Here is a 15,776-nt window from a genome sequence, read left to right on the forward strand (position 1 = left end):
CAGAGGCAGCATGCCTTTGAAGCTTCCCCCTGCCCATCCTGGGAGAGGAGATTTAGCACCTCGCCCAGGATGTGCATTGTTGCAGGCCCAGGAGAGCAGGGGCTCTCCTACCCAGGGGTCCAGCAACATGTCTGCTATTTGGCAGCCTAGGCAGCCTCAGAACAGACGTGGATTGTAGGTTAGGTTTTAGGGGGCATCTCTAAGATGCCCTCTGGGGTGCTTGGTACATTAAATCCCACACTGGCATCAGTGTGGGTTTAATGTGCTGAGAAGCTTGATACCAAACTTCTCAGTCTTCAGTGTTGCCATTATGGTGCTGGGGAGTTAGTGTTTGACGAGCTCCCAGCACCATGTACTCTTAAATAGCAGCACTGCACTTACAGTGCCCAGGAATGGGCCTGGGTACTGTAGGGGCCCAGGGCTCCCTCTCCTGTGCCCACACCATTGGCATTGGGCACCCATCTAGAGGGGTGGCGGATGTATGCCATGGCAGTGTATGTGATGGGCATGGCACACAGGGATGTATGCCATGTCGACTCTTTGTTTTGTCTTGCACCCAGACACCCAGCCTGCAAGGGCAGTGTGTGTGTGTGTGTAAGGGTACAGGGCACCTAAGGGAGGCACAATTAGTGCTGCAGCCCTTAGGGGCCTTCCCTGGTCACAAGGCCCTTGGTACCTAGGGTACCATTTACCAGGGGCTGACATGTGGCCAGGGTTTGCCAATTTGGGTTTAGTGTTTTTAGGGAAGGAACATAGGCCCTGGGCACCTGATTGGCAGGAGTCCAGGGTACACTCAGTCAAAGTACATTCAGCAAAAAAGTGGGGTCATACCATGCAAGAAAGATGGCACTTTCTCACACTAACGAATGCTACAAAGTGCTGCACAGTCAGCTTCTGTGTGCTATAAATGTTCGTCCAATGCTTGGAAGTCCTACAGACAAGTAATTAGTGATAAATGGATATGTCTGTGCCTTCCATGCAGTGTGAGATTGCATAACACTGAAGCAAATCTGCACAGTTAACTCCTGGCTCAATGCCTTCTGGCAATTAATCAAAATATTAATCACTTTCTCACAAAACAATTATTAATAATGTGCATGCATATAATTTATTTGATGGATTTTTTTTTTTTTTACAGTGGCAGTCATATGCACATTAAGCAAAACCTACCATGCCACTGACACGGGCCCAGCCCTTCCTGTCATTTCTACGCATTAACGTGGCATTACGCCTAGAGCGGATAGAATTTATACTGGTCAACCGGTTTAACTTTTGGCAGGAGATTCCACATCTTCTGCTTTTGGGCAAATCACATACTATCCCCATGCCTAAGAATGAATGTGTCCGTTTTTAATGTACCTGGTGCTCATGTCAAGTGTGCTGATTCTGTTGGCTTGAGTCTTGGGTGTTGCTGAAACCTTTATATAATTATAAAACTTCCAGAAACACCCAAGACTAAAGACTTTTTGTTTTAAGGAGCAAGCTTTGTTTTTTAATGATATGTGTTTGACTTAATCTGGTTACATCTATACTAATTTTTTGACTCCGCATACATCGTGTGCGGTTTTCCTGAATGGCCAAAGCAAGCTTATGCAAAGGAATTTTATTTGTGCACATCCGCTCAGCTCCTATATTCAACTCACTTAACTTTCACTCTTTTCATAACTACCATCTTTTTTCTCTTGTATTCCAGCTTTTTATTTCTGACATTACCTACACTTTAAGTTCTCAAACATTCTCATTATTTCTTTCGAAACAATGTTCACAATTTGTTTCACAACATCTTTTCACATTCTGCACTACTTTTCTTTACTCCCTAATTTTCATATATTTTCTACAATTCACAATATCCTTAATATGCATTTCCATCCCTTTCGCACTTCCTCCATCGCCCTTTCTCTTCCTCCACTTTCTCTTCGCTGTTTGTCTCTTTCCAATAATCCTCTTAGCATTCCCACCTACTCTTATGCTTTTCCGGTATACTACTTTTTTTCTCTGTCTCTCTTCTACCTTCTCTCCTTCTATCTCACATTTACCCACACACTATCTTCTATTTCAATTAATATCTCCTACTTTCACTCTCACTATAAACACACACTATCTATTACCCCTCTTTCATTTTCACTAATTCTTGCTGTTCCTTACTTCAGTGACCTCAACTTCCATCGTGATATCAACAACACACACAATTTCTTACTCTTTCTCTCTCTCTTTTCAAAACAGGCTGACATAATTGCCAGCAGCCACACTGCTCTACATCATAGCTTAAGAACGTTGGCTAAGCCAATAGGTCTAGCTAAACACGTATAAGGACCCAAAGGAGAGACCTATGGACTATGCAAATGCTTGTTATATATATTGTTATTACCCTGGTTCTTAGGGTTATTGGGTTGACTCGTATATTGCTACAGTGAGCTGGTGCCAAGGCAGCCACATGAGGAGAGCTGTGCGCAGTCAGAAGAAAACTATTCCAAGCAGAGAGAGGCCTGCAAACAAAAGTGGGGCTTCCACACTCCTAACATTCCTACTGCAGCTCGGTCCTTTGTCAGCAGAATCCTGTCGGGCCTCATCTGAAACCACTTTGCAACCTCTTTTTATTTTTTAACTCTTCAAGGTTGCAGCTTCCCCCTTTGTAGTGCCTGTATTTGCATTCTTTTTTTAACTTTTCTGTTTGAGACTGAGAAAGTCATACAAGTTAATTTATTTTTTGAGAGCACCCACAGAATCGAGATCTAGATACTTTTCCTTCAGATGATTGCCTTTGTGTTCGCAAACTTATTTTAATCCATAAACTCAAGCATGTATTTCTGCTGTTCACATTGTCCCCTTTATTAGGTCTCGCAGACCTAGCGCTGGAGCGCGCATGGGCTCCTCGAGAAATATTGTGGTAGAGGAGATTTTAGAAGTGGACTTGAAGCCCTGCCCATCTTTATCATTGGCTAGCGTCATCATTTATGTTAAACGCTGCCTTTTGATTGAGGCTCAGGCTTTTTTGTTACCGCCCTGTCTCCTTTTAGCTCCGCCCACCCGGATTGGATTGTGTACTCACGGAAATTACACGGTGGCTTTATGTTGTGGGTGCTCACTATTTTATTTCACTCTGCTTTGGCAATGGCAGCCATGTGTTCATTTTTGCACCGCGCTTTCACTAAGTGAAAGCGCGATGCAAATATAAACAAGCGGCTGCCTTTGTCACTCGGCTTTGGCAATCGCAAGCGCATGTTTATTTTTACACCCCTTCCGTTTTATGAAGACAAATTTTCATCTCTTCCAAAGAGCTCTACTGTGAACCTTACAGTGCCCTAGCAAAGTGCCCTGCCCGCTCAAGTCCCAAGTGTTGCGAAAGGTGAGCTGCCACCTACCCTCCCTAAGTGCCAAGCCTTGTCAAAGTGCCGTACATGTACAATAACCATTCCGTCTGGAGTGCCAACCTCCCAAACGTTAACACTAACCTCCTTTCGTATACCAAAAGCAAATCTTTAAGCATTCGATTACTTCTGCTTTGCTATCGACTCTAAAAGCACTTCAAAACCGAAGGTAAAGAAAACCAATTGGAAAGCTAGTTCGCGCAAACCGACAAGGTAGGAGTGGAGTAAGGAAAGGCTGCCTGCACCGCCCCTTGAAGCCTGTAATTGGCTAGAAGCGAGAATTACCAGCTCGGAAAAGATGACAACGACACCGGAAGTGATCGTCGAGCCACCGCCCAGGCAGGCAGCAGGCTTCATCCACCCCAGATGTGAATGCCCCATCTTCACGCAGGCTGCTGGTAGTTTACGGAAAAAAACGTACAGCGGCCAGTGCTGTTGCCTTGGTGATGGGCTCTATGACAGACTGGCCCTGGCACATTCAGTTTACGACACTGGCAAGAGGAAGGTTCACCTGGTAGACAGGCGCCATCGTCGCCCCCAGCAGCGTCATGCCAGCAACCTGGAGAAGGCACAGTGACAACATAGAAGTAGGCAATAGTATTTAATGCCTGTAGAAGGCGCGCAGGAGAACGTTTTCGCTCCTGTTTTCTTTGTCCGTCTTCCACTACAACCTCACCCGTCATTGATTTTCTAGTGACATGTGTCGACACCTCTGCTGTATGCATCTCCTCTGCTTGCAACATGGTATTGTGTATTAACTGCTAGTTTGATTTCTTGCTCTGTTAAGCGCACTGCCACCTTCATCTGGCTTGAGCTGTGCTATATAGGAAATGTTGGACTTGGCCCTTTTTGCAGGGTCGTCCCTGAACTTTTTGCCTTCCTCCTATATTTTTTCTGACCTGTTGTTGGCTGTTTAATGACTCTGGGCACTTTACCACTGCTGATCAGTGCTAAAGTGCATATGCTCTCCCTATTGTAAACTGATGTATGAATCAGTGATTCCATGATTGGTGGGTTTGGGTTACCTGTCAGACCCTAGTTCAGTGCACCAGGAGTGCCCAGGGCTGGTAATCCAAATACTGCTGGTGGGCTTGCAGCACTGGTTGTGCCACCTACAGAAGCAGCCTGTAAAAGTGTGTCTACGGCCTGCCATTGCAGAGCCTGCGTGCAGTCTGGTACGGTCATGCTGACTGGGCAAGTGCACCCACTTGCCAGTCCCTAAACCTTCCCTTTTCTTCATATCAGACACCCCTATGGTAGGCCCAAGGGCAGGGTGCATTGTAAGTATAAGGTAGGACATGCCCTGGTGTGTGTGGCATGTTCTAATAGTGAATTACAGCCATTTTTGTTTTTCACTATTGCTAGGCAACCTTTTCTCCATTGGCCAGAATGGGCAGTTTGAATATTACATCTTATAATCCTAACTGACTCAGGAAACATGGTAGAAATTCGAATTTAGTATGCCTCTACTCAGAATGATAAAATACATCTTTTAGTGAAGTTGGTTTTAACATTCTGTGTTTGAAAATGCCACTTTTAGAAAGTAGGCATTTTCTTGTCTAACCATTCAAACCTGCCTCTGCTAGGCTGTGTATTCCTTGTCTGGAGCTTGAGTGACATGGCTGGAGAATTCCAGGAGACAGGGTGAGGCAGCCCAGTGGTGAATAGAGAGATCTGCATCTAGATGGGAGGTAGGAGTTGCACCTGGGACCTGAATAGGGCTGTGCCTTCCCTCCACAATGCTGGCTCAACCTCCTGAGGTGCGTCTGATGTCTCTGCCCTGCACTCTGAAAGGAAAGAAGGAGTCATGTAAACAAAGTGCTCCAGGACTGACCAGAACTGGTTTGGACTAGGCAAAGGCCTCTCCGCCTTCAGAGAAGAAAGGAAAACTTAGTATAAATATTGGGACCCCAACCCAAGAACTTTAGATCACTTTGGTAAACAAGAAGAAACCTTTGCTGAGGAGTGGAACCAGAAGAAACTGAGGAGAGACTATCCCTAAGCTGAAGTGCTGCTTGGGGGATTGGCCTGCAGTGGTTGCCTGACTGCCAAAGAAAGGAGAAAGGACTTTGTGTCCATTTTCACAACTGGGCTCTCCTCCTGTCCCAGTGATAAAAGCGAGGAACTTGGGAGTCATCTTCGACAGCAAACTAACCTTCAACCTTCATGTCAACAAGGTTGTCTCCTCTGCTCTCTTCATGCTAAAGAAAATAAAGAAATTGCTGCCTTATCTTCCCTCCTCTGCTGGGAAGACTTTAGTTACCACTCTGGTATTTTCCAAAATGGACTATGGAAATGCCCTCTTCCTCAACACCCAGAAATCAGTGCTGTCAAAACTACAGTCTGTACAGAATGCGGCTGCCAGAACTCTTCTAAACATCCCTCACCGCCAGCCTACCACCCTAGCCATCCGCCAGCTTCACTGGCTCAGAGTAGAGAGCCGTATTAAGTTTAAGGCCCTTTGCATTGCCTACAAGGCCATGCATGGCACAGGACCTAAATTCTTGACTGAGGCACTCCAGCTGTATACCCCCAAAAGATTGCTGAGATCGGCTAACACTTGCCTTCTGCCCGTACCTCGCACCAGAACGGCAACCTGGGGAGATCGTCGCTTTTTAGTGGCTGCACCAAGACTCTGGAACCTTCTCCCACTAAATATCAAAAACGCCCCCAACCTGATGAGCTTTCGGAGGCTCGTAAAGACATGGCTGTTTGATCAGTGAACTCTACTATTATGATCCTGCTAGCTCACACATGCGCCGAGACACCTCCGGGTAATTGTTTGCGCAATAAAAATCTCAAAAATAAATAAATAAATAAATAAACTTGTGTAAGGATCTCTAAGGGCTTGGAAAAGAGCTTGCCTCCAGCTGAAGTCTCAGGGACAACAGACTTCAACCCCCAGCTCCCCAGAGTTCTTTGGAAGTGCCTGTAGCTGTATTTGGGCCTTCTGAGGGACTGCGTGTTGCAAGGAGCTGGAAGCGCGACTCAAGAAGAAGAAGCGTGTCGCCGTCGCATCACTGAAAAAGGATGTCGCCGCTGTAGCTTTCGCATTGCACCGCATCACAAGAAGCGTACCGCAACACCAAAGAAGCGTGTCGCCGCCGCTGCCGTCGCATCACTGAAGGGTGTCGCCACTGTAGCTGTTGCATGGCACCGCATCACAAGAAACGTCTCGCAACATCGAAGAAGCGTGTCGCCGTCGCAGCAACACTGAACAAGGGTGTCGCCGCTGGAGCCGTCGCATTGCATCACAAGAAGCACCTCATATCTACGGAGAAGCGTGCCGCCGTCGTATCACTGAACAAGGGTGTCGCCGCTGCAACTGTCGCATTGAGCGGAAGCGTCTCGCATCGTTGGAGAAGAGTGTCACTGCCAAAGCCGCTGTCGTCGCATCACTAGACAAGGGTGTCGCCGCTGCAGCTGACGCATCGAGCCGAGACATCTCGCAACATCGGAGAAGTGGGTCGCATCAACAAGAAGACGCCATCTTTGTTTCTTTGCACAAGATCTTCAACGCACCACCGCCTTTGCGTGTAAGGACCTACTGCATCACCTTCCCAGCAACACTTTTGTTGCCCTTCGTGTCGCATCTTAAGGTACATTGACTCAAAGTGTTGCATTTAAGATCTAAAGAGAACTAAGCCAATTCTACCATTTTAAAGTACAGTATTGTGGATATTTGTCGTTTATGGTCTTGTGTTAAATCTATATAAAGAATACTTATATTTGATATAAAAACGTGTGCGGTGTCCATCTGTAGTGTTGTCACTTGATTATTGTATGTGTTCACAAATGCTTTACACACTGCCTCTGAGATAAGCCTATCTGCTCGTGCCAAGCTACCAAGGGGGTGAGCAGGGGTTATTTTAGGAGTGTATCCTTTTATCTTGACTAGACGCAAGGGTCCCTATTTGTCACAGGTACCTACCTATGCCAACTGGAGACCCCCAAATCTAACAGGAAACTAATAAAATACATGGGAAACAGCAGTTTCAACAAGGGTGTTACCACGCAGGTAGGTAATAACGCGGTCATTACAACGACCGCGTTGTTACCACGCGTGGCTTTACATCGCAAGTCGTTTCTACGACTTGAGCTAGGTGGAGTGCAACACCAGGGAATGTGTTGGATGTTAAATCCAACACATTCCCTACTGTTGCGCTAACTGGATTAGGAATAGTAATTTATACTATTCCTAAATCCAGCGCGCCATCTAGCGCAAGTCGTAGAAACGACTTGCAATGTAAAGCCATGCATGGTAACAACGTGGTCATTGTAACGACCGCGTAGTTACCTACCGCGTAGTAACACCACGCGTTGTAAAGAGACATATTCAAAATACATGGCTCCACCCATGCAGTACGATCAGCGACTAAAGGGCACCATAAGGTAGGTGCATAGGGAGAGGTGGGTGGAGAGTTGAGATTCCGCTGGCTTTGTGAATTACTCTTGTATTTACAATAGTTTAAGTTATTGGCATAAGGAATGACCATGCCATTTATTATGTTTTAAAAATGAAAACAAAAATAAAAGGCATTGTCATTTACAATGTCAATGCGAGACCTATTGCATTGCAAATGCATGTTCTACAAGGTGTGTGGGTTTGTGGTGTGAAATTACATGAGCTTTTTGTGCGCATAGAAGCCAGAGGGGACCAGGGAGACTGAGTCAACGTGAAACAAGAAAGGAGTTTGTTCTTTTTAAGTTACTCTAAGGGTTTTTGCTGGGTGAGTGCCTACCAGATAGCAGAGGTGTGCTGGGTTGGCAGTGCCTGATAATGGGAAAAGGAGTTTGTGTCTACCACCATCGTCTCAAGATTGAAAAAGCCACGAAAAGGGGGGCTGAAGTGTAATAATAAGCTAAATTCCTCTAACTTTCCATCTTTTGTCTTGGTATGAATGAGTTGCTCATCTGTGGCAGCGGGAAGCGTGCTATTTAGTTGTAAATGTGGCCAGGCAACTTTCAGGTTGTTCATGAAAAGGTACTCGAGAAACAGCCACCAATATTGTGGGGCATGCAGGGTCTTCCATTTGACATGATGGAAGGAATTTGTAAAGATGTAATATGCACCACCAGAGGAGGCAAGCGTATTTTGTTTCCATGCATAACGTTTCTCCTACAGTGAGGGGTTTTGTAAATCTCCTAGTTACTGTCTTGTTGGGTATCTCGCCGTGCTGTTTATGCATAAGCCCAAAGCATGCGGTAGGAGAATGGAGGCAGGGAGGGTGTTCGATGTTGGTGGATCTCTATCAAACAATAGCTTTATGGCCTTTGTGGCAGCACAATCGGTTTGGAGCAGTTCCATTCTTACATTGTGCCAGAATAGCACACACAGCTAGAAAAATATGGTCTGTTTTTCAGAATGGCACAAAGCTACTGACAAACGTATTACTGATGCGGAGTGGGACAACATTTATATTGGAGTTAAAACAGCATTGAGTAATGCACAATTTAAGCTTATCTAGTACACCTATGTCCACATGGCCCATGTGACCCCAAGGAAATTGAATAAAATGTATCCTAGACGCTCCTCTAGGTGCCCTCGATGCAAAGCAGAAAAGGTAGATTATATCCATAATACATGGAATTGTTGAGCAGTGCAAGGTTTTTGGACGAAAGTATCAAATAAGCTCAGATGTTGTACGGGTAGAATAGTGCAACCTACCATTAATCAATGTATGCTTAGATTAATTCCAAAATAGAAAAGAAAGAATGGTGGGCAGGAAATTCATAATAACCTGCACGGTGCTTGTAAAAGGAGAATGGCTATATATTGGCTGAGTGCAAGACCACCGAATGTGGACTGCTGGATTAAAGATATGGTGGAATGGACGACTGTGAAAGAAACTCAAATGAAGTGGGTTAGGTAGGATGAAAAATTAGTTTAAGATGGTGTGGGCAGAAATTATACGGTAATCAGCTAGCCCCCAAGATAAGAGACCAGCATAATCTTCTGAGACTGGGAATACACCTAAGAATGCAGGTAGTTATTAGTGGGGAGGGAGAAGACTGGGTTCCAGAGGGCCAGTGCTATGGTACAGTGACGAATGGGGGCGCAGGCATGATACAGTCGGTTACAAATAGCACAGAGCAAGAGGGTACTTGGAGGCAGAGGTAGGGTCAAAGGTGATCAATACGTTGCAACGAACCCAGTGGATTCAACTCAGTAGCTTTAGATAAGGAGTTCCTTGAGGGATGTCATTATTGCTTTCATCTCAGGGTATTTCGGTGGGAAGGGAGTACGGTACGGGGAGGTAAGTGGGCAGAAGTAAGTGGTGTGTTTCCCACGTGAAGTGGTTTAGGTTGTTAGTTCTGTTGTTACTTGCCATAACAATACTGTTAAATATAATATATGGATTAGCTACATTATTTTTTGTTACCTTAATATGATTGGCAGGAAAATTGCAGAAAATGTATGGGTTCAAATCAAAAAAATGTTTTAAACTATTTTATGATTCATGTTGAGTTACATGCAATACAAATAAAGTTGGAAATAAACAACCATGAGATACAAATCTGCTAAGCTCAGCCATCTACTAAGATCCTGCAAGTCAACAACAGAACACTCCGGGATATGGAATAACCTTAGACTAACACTCAATGCATGGAGCACACTACAGCAAGACCAAAACATCCTTGCATGCCATACTGTTACACAAACGCAGTTCATAGGGGCAACACTTTCACATTTTCCACAAAGAAAGCCAACAAAAAAGCTGCACCTTAATCTGGCATTGTCATTCATACCCACACAAACCAGACAACCCATGAGCCACAAAAGACAATTTTAGGGAACCATAAAGAAAACCTCATTATAGCCACAGAGGGTCCAATAATACAAGAATAAAATGCTATATAAACTAGAAAACGCAATTCTAGAAACTAACAAGATTAAGAATACAGTTCTTTGAAATTTCAAACGACATACACCCTGCAAACACACCTAGGGAAGGAAGAGCTGAATTTCCCAAAACGCATACACAACCAACACAATTTATTTCTAACCATTATATATAGACAACATATAAGATTATGGCAACTGGTCATTATTCAGGAACCAGCTACTCCTAGATAACAGAACACTAGTACAAAGCAGTGATGCCTGCCAACAAATCACAACAAGCATAAAGAAACATAAAATGCATTTATTTGAAGAACTGACCCCTTCATGTAGCTTCGGCCGGCAAGGAAACTATCAGCAGGGGGTTTTAGATCTCCGAAGCCTATGGTAAACAAACCAGGCAGCCAAGTATCACAACTGCACATAAAACAGCCTGCGGAGTTGGTGGGGGGCGAGGGGCTTTGGTGGAGCCTGGGAGGGGGCTAGCTGGTTGGTGTAACTGCCAGGGTTGTAGCATGGGTCCGACTTCATGCCCAAGTGGCTGCCTGAGGAGTGCCGGACGAACTTGTTCCACTCCCTGGGGCACAGCTTCTGTTGGAAATGCTGTGGGTCTATGTCTAAGAGCAGCAGGCACGGGTACTGCCCAATGACAGGGGCCACTATGCCAGTGCCCGCGAGGCGGGCTGAGCAGTAGAGAAAGTGGAGTTTGGCGATTCGCAGAGAACGGCGTGCGGCCACCAATGTAAAAGTTAAAGCGCAGCATGGTGCTGGGAGGCCACAGGTCACATGATGTTTTCGTCGCACAGCAGACTGTCGATACCTCTCAGTGAGAGTGTGTGTGCACAGTGTTTCTGGTCCTGCATGCCATACATAAGCGCTCCGACGCAGGGGCAATGAAGCAAGGAGAGGCACCCAGAGGGGCCATAATAAGTGGGCAACGGCCATAAAGAGCAGGCAAGCCACAAATCCTAAAGCTGATTGTGGAGCAAGTTGAGTTTGGCGAGCCGTGCAGAACCAAAGAGAGGCGTGCGGACACCAATGTAAAAGTTAAAGAGGAGCATGGTGCTGGGAGGCCACGGGTCACATGATGTTTTCGCCGTACAGCAGACTGCTGATACCCCTCAGTGTGAGTGCAGAGCGTTTCTGGTCCTGCCTACCGTACGCGTGCACTCCGAATCGGTGGGCACCTGGAGCAGCCATAATGATCATGTAAAGGCCATAAAGAACGTGCAAGGCACAAATCCTAAAGATGATAAGAGCATTGCTGGCCATGCGTTTGAAAAGCAGGAGTGCAAAGCACAAAATCAAAGGCTTAAATACTAAGCACAATATGGGTATTATTGTTGGCCATGCGTTTGAAAATGCAAGAGAGGCGGTAGCTGCAGCAGAAGAAAAAGAGCGAATGGGGTGGAGAAGGCGTCAGCTGCAGTCGGGAAGAGGGAGTAAGCGTGGCTGTGTGCATGAGCTTAAAGAAACAAAATAGCGAAAGAGTGTTCCGAAACAGATAAATACCATAAAGAGTAAAAGGACATGTAGCATGGGCAGTCCATACGGGAGGTTACAAACGTAGAAAAGGCGGGACAACTGAGCTTATTAACCAATGAAAAGCAGCCATTTAGGAAGGACAGTAAAGGGAGCCAATTAGAAAGATAGGTGGAGCTTAAAACCCATATTCTGAACAGAATACGTCTCTAAGTGACAGAGCAAGTGCTGCCTAAGCGAGACCTAAAAGGTGAAGACCAATTGACTTTACTAATGCTTGTTTACTTTTCCCTCTGTACTTCCCAAAAACTAACGTGCTAAACTATGTATTTAGAAAATGAAGACAACATTTTTTTTAGGGTATACATTTTCAGTCACAGTCCAACCCTGGCATTACAATCGCCCTTGCTTCTTTCAAAACATACACGTAGGGCTGTAAGGTCAAGATTAACAAGTGATCGCGATGTTGGTGTTTTGACTATTATAATATTTATAGCGTTCCAGGAGAGTGACTGGGTGGTTTAGCACTATCACGACAGCAGGCTCATCAAACCTAAAAGATAATCAATACTATAAGAGAAGAGAACAATTTTAAGACTGAAAAAGCAAATGAGGTTGCAAAAAAATAAAACGAGGGGGGGTGGGGGAGAGTATCATACTTAATAATAAGATGAAATATAAAAGTTAATGCTAGCAGTGCCAGATAAAAAAAAATCATGAAAGGGTAACTGCCTGGAACAAAGAGCTGGGTGTCATCAATGTATACCAAAAAAAAATATTACAAAAGAATGGCTCGATTTCGCCAACTGGGCCATATACAACTTTAGTCAAATTGAACCAAGTCATTTGGCCTTAGGAACTCTACAAATAATGGCTTTGAAATCTGATCAAGAAGGATCAAGTGGTAGATCAATTAAAAGTGACAATCTCGTTTTCGAGCACTGTTAGGAGAAAGAGTTCAAAGCCTTGAGGCCGTGATCAATGTTGTTTCTAATAAGGTAAGCAACTTTCGCTGAATTAACTGCCACTGAGGAACAACAGTAGATGCTTAAATGGCAGCGAATGAAACGGGATGGAGTGGGCTGCAAGAGACTCGACCCCAACCAGATACTGCTCATTTAGAGGGTTTCGGCGCTTCACTGTTGGAGAATAGTTTACTGATCCGTAGTTAATAATGTTTGTGGTGGGATACCTAGAAGCTAATATGAAACAGTGTAGTGTACACGGAGGAAGGCTTCTCCTCTGGCTTGTTGTCATGGCAAGAAAATGTTGTTGATGGACAGTGATTCCTAGGTTTGTGCATGAGTTTTACTAATGCATATCATGCTAGTTGGTGGGAACCCCAAATATTGCAGGACAAATGATAAGAACAAGCAAACATGCGGAGACCAAATTCTAAGAATTCCGTAAACTATTAATAACATAGTGCATTAGAAAAGTCTATGTAACACAATATATTTTTTATCTTTTGTGTCCCTACCTGGTGAACAGCATTGACTGGTAAGTCCCATTGTTAGATTATTCCTAGCAACTACATGCATCAGTATAGCGTGACACCGTAGTTACTCACCCATGATATCCAGGAAAAAGGTAACCCCTACTACGTAACGTACACAGTCTGTAAATTCAGCCCAATATATCCGTTATTGATTTTCTATGAACAACATTTGTCCCATACCTCACTACTTCCAGGTCGCATGACAGCCAATCCTATAATTGAACATATTGTTGGAGTTGCCTAGGAGCGGAAACGACTCGTTTTATGTAAAATGAGATAGTATTGGGGCATTTGTGGCTCCTCCCCCTATCCTACTGAGCGTCACAGCTTTGGGAAGTGCTCATTGGCCATGCAGTTCGGACGTTCCCGGGAGGGTTTTTGACAGTGTACGCGCCATTCTATGCGCGCAGCGGGGTTTGGGGTTGACTTGATTTCGTTGGTGTCTATATTAGAGTGAGGTAGTCACGGACTGTTTGTAATAGTAGATCCGGGCGGTGACTGCAGGGACAGGCACGTGGCAGTTAGGGTCACCGCTAACCCCCTGATGGGGATAGAGAAAGTAATGGTAGGACTTCGGTCACCGACGTTGTCCGTTTCAACGTTCGGCGGGTAAATTCATTACTGTCTGCTTGACTCGTGGGTCAGACGCAACTGCTCGTTGTTGACTGGCGTACGAGGCCGGACCGGACCGGCGCGAGAGCGGAGAGCATTTTCGCGCTCTTGCTGATGGCAGTGAATTAAATGCGACAGCAGGGATCCTTTTGTATTCACTGGCCAATATATGGATGACCAGGGCAGGGACTAGAATTCTGAACACAAACTTCTCCGAACCTCCCACAGGTTACCTAAATCACCGATAAAGTAGCTGCATCACCCAGATAATGGTTATGCTGATGTGTCAGCAGTGGTCAGAGAGTGAAAGAAGGGCAAGGAAGGGTATCAAAGCGGTGTTAAAAACCGCTATATGATCATAAAGGACTAAAACCACTTTAATCTGCCCAATCAGAAACTAACCGGCTGGAACAAGATGAGAAGGGTGCTGCTGTTGGCATAACCATAATGCACACATCTCCACGTGCCCCTCAGAAAATGGGCGCCCTGGGCCCAACACGCCAATACAAAAGGCTGGCACTGCTGGCAGCATCTGAGTAGCAGCTCTCAAAGCCACGTTTTCTTTGTTTTACTAATAATCACGGCTTTTACTGGGATGAAAAATTGTGGGTGAGGGAGGTTCTATGACAGGGGTGTGGCTTAAGTACATTAAGTAAGTTTCTGTGAAGTCCATAGTATACCACCTGATTGCTCTCTGAGCTTTGTGGTATGTCATCCAGTGGTCGAAGTAGCGAGTATCTGAGTGGCACAACGTGTTCATACTTTTTGAATTCTAGAATGGTTCTCCTACTTTTTGTGACAAGACAACTGCCCCAGAATGGCTAATTCTGCCTGCTGAAATGCTTCAGCTGAAGTGTAAGGCAGAAAGTCATTTGTGCTTTGAACTCGAGGGAGGGACAGACAGCTACACAAGCCTTGTTGCCAGGGTGCCTGCTTCCTTGAAAGAAATGTAAATGTGTGCAACTGGTCAGTCTGCAATTGTAAAGAGTGCTTAAAACCATTATTGGCTTTAGTTGATGGAAACACTTGAGGCTTCTGATGACACAGATTTATTCTTTTAATGAGGTATTGTAAGGGAGCTACCACCTTAGCTGTGACGTATGTGCTTTTAAAAGACAGTTATTAGAAACATTTCCTTCCTGATGACACCTTTTTGTTTTTGAGGGGAATTGTAAGGGAGTTGGCAGCTAAGCTGTGAAATATGCACTTCTAAAGAACTGTTGTAAAAAAAAAAGTATAATAATAAACTGCACTATGTATAGGCTGTAAAAAAAAAAAAATATATATATATTTTGGAAACACTTTTATCTTAAACCTTATCTTATACTGTGTGTATTGCAAGTTTAAAATAATGACATAGACGTTCACAGTGCTTTCTGTCGCAGACTAGGACCTTGAAGCATTAAACTTTTAACAAGTCACTATTCTCCACTTCACCAACCAGGATTCAATTCTGTGATTCTGGTGCAGTGCATTAACTAATAGATGTTTCATAACATACAATTCTGCATTTCACACTGATTAACATAACTTGTAATTAATTTCCATTCAAGTTGTGCATTATTTTATATGTAGTTACCGGAAGTTAAGACTGTAAAAAGTTACAGAATATTTAGTTTTTTAGCCACTCTTATGACCACACCCACATGCTCACTCACCCGCCACCTTGCGTGCAACATCACAGGTTCCATACTTTTTTAATGGGCTTCGACTCCTGATTGCATCTAGATATGTAACACAACAACTGACATATTCCAAACCAGCCAAGACTATCCTATTTTCACTCTCCTGAATACACTGAGTAGTAATCAGGTACACAAATTTACGTTTCTTCAAAGGTCTTCGTAATTAAGTATGCATCTTCATAACCTCCAGCATAAAGAGCCACTAACAGTATTTCCTAGAACATAGATAAACATCCCATTCTAATGACATCACAAAGCTCAGCTGCCATCTTGCACCACAGTCCATT

General features: G+C 44.5%; 1 protein-coding gene across 3 annotated transcripts in view; it reads right to left on the minus strand.

Annotated features, from left to right (window-relative positions):
* Positions 1–13,460, minus strand: part of ZNF106 (zinc finger protein 106) — a 387,174-nt gene extending 373,714 nt beyond the window's left edge. The window contains exon 1 of one of the 3 annotated variants that reach the window (XM_085627097.1): positions 13,373–13,460. The gene's annotated coding sequence lies outside the window, so the exon portion shown is untranslated. Of the gene's footprint in view, positions 1–13,174 lie in introns of all 3 variants that reach the window. The other 2 variants (XM_085627096.1, XM_085627098.1) reach the window with 2 other exon arrangements.
* Positions 13,461–15,776: the final 2,316 nt, after the last annotated feature.

Source organism: Triturus cristatus, chromosome 9 (genome assembly GCF_964204655.1).
Source record: "Triturus cristatus chromosome 9, aTriCri1.1, whole genome shotgun sequence".
Classification (NCBI taxonomy): Eukaryota; Metazoa; Chordata; class Amphibia; order Caudata; family Salamandridae; genus Triturus; species Triturus cristatus.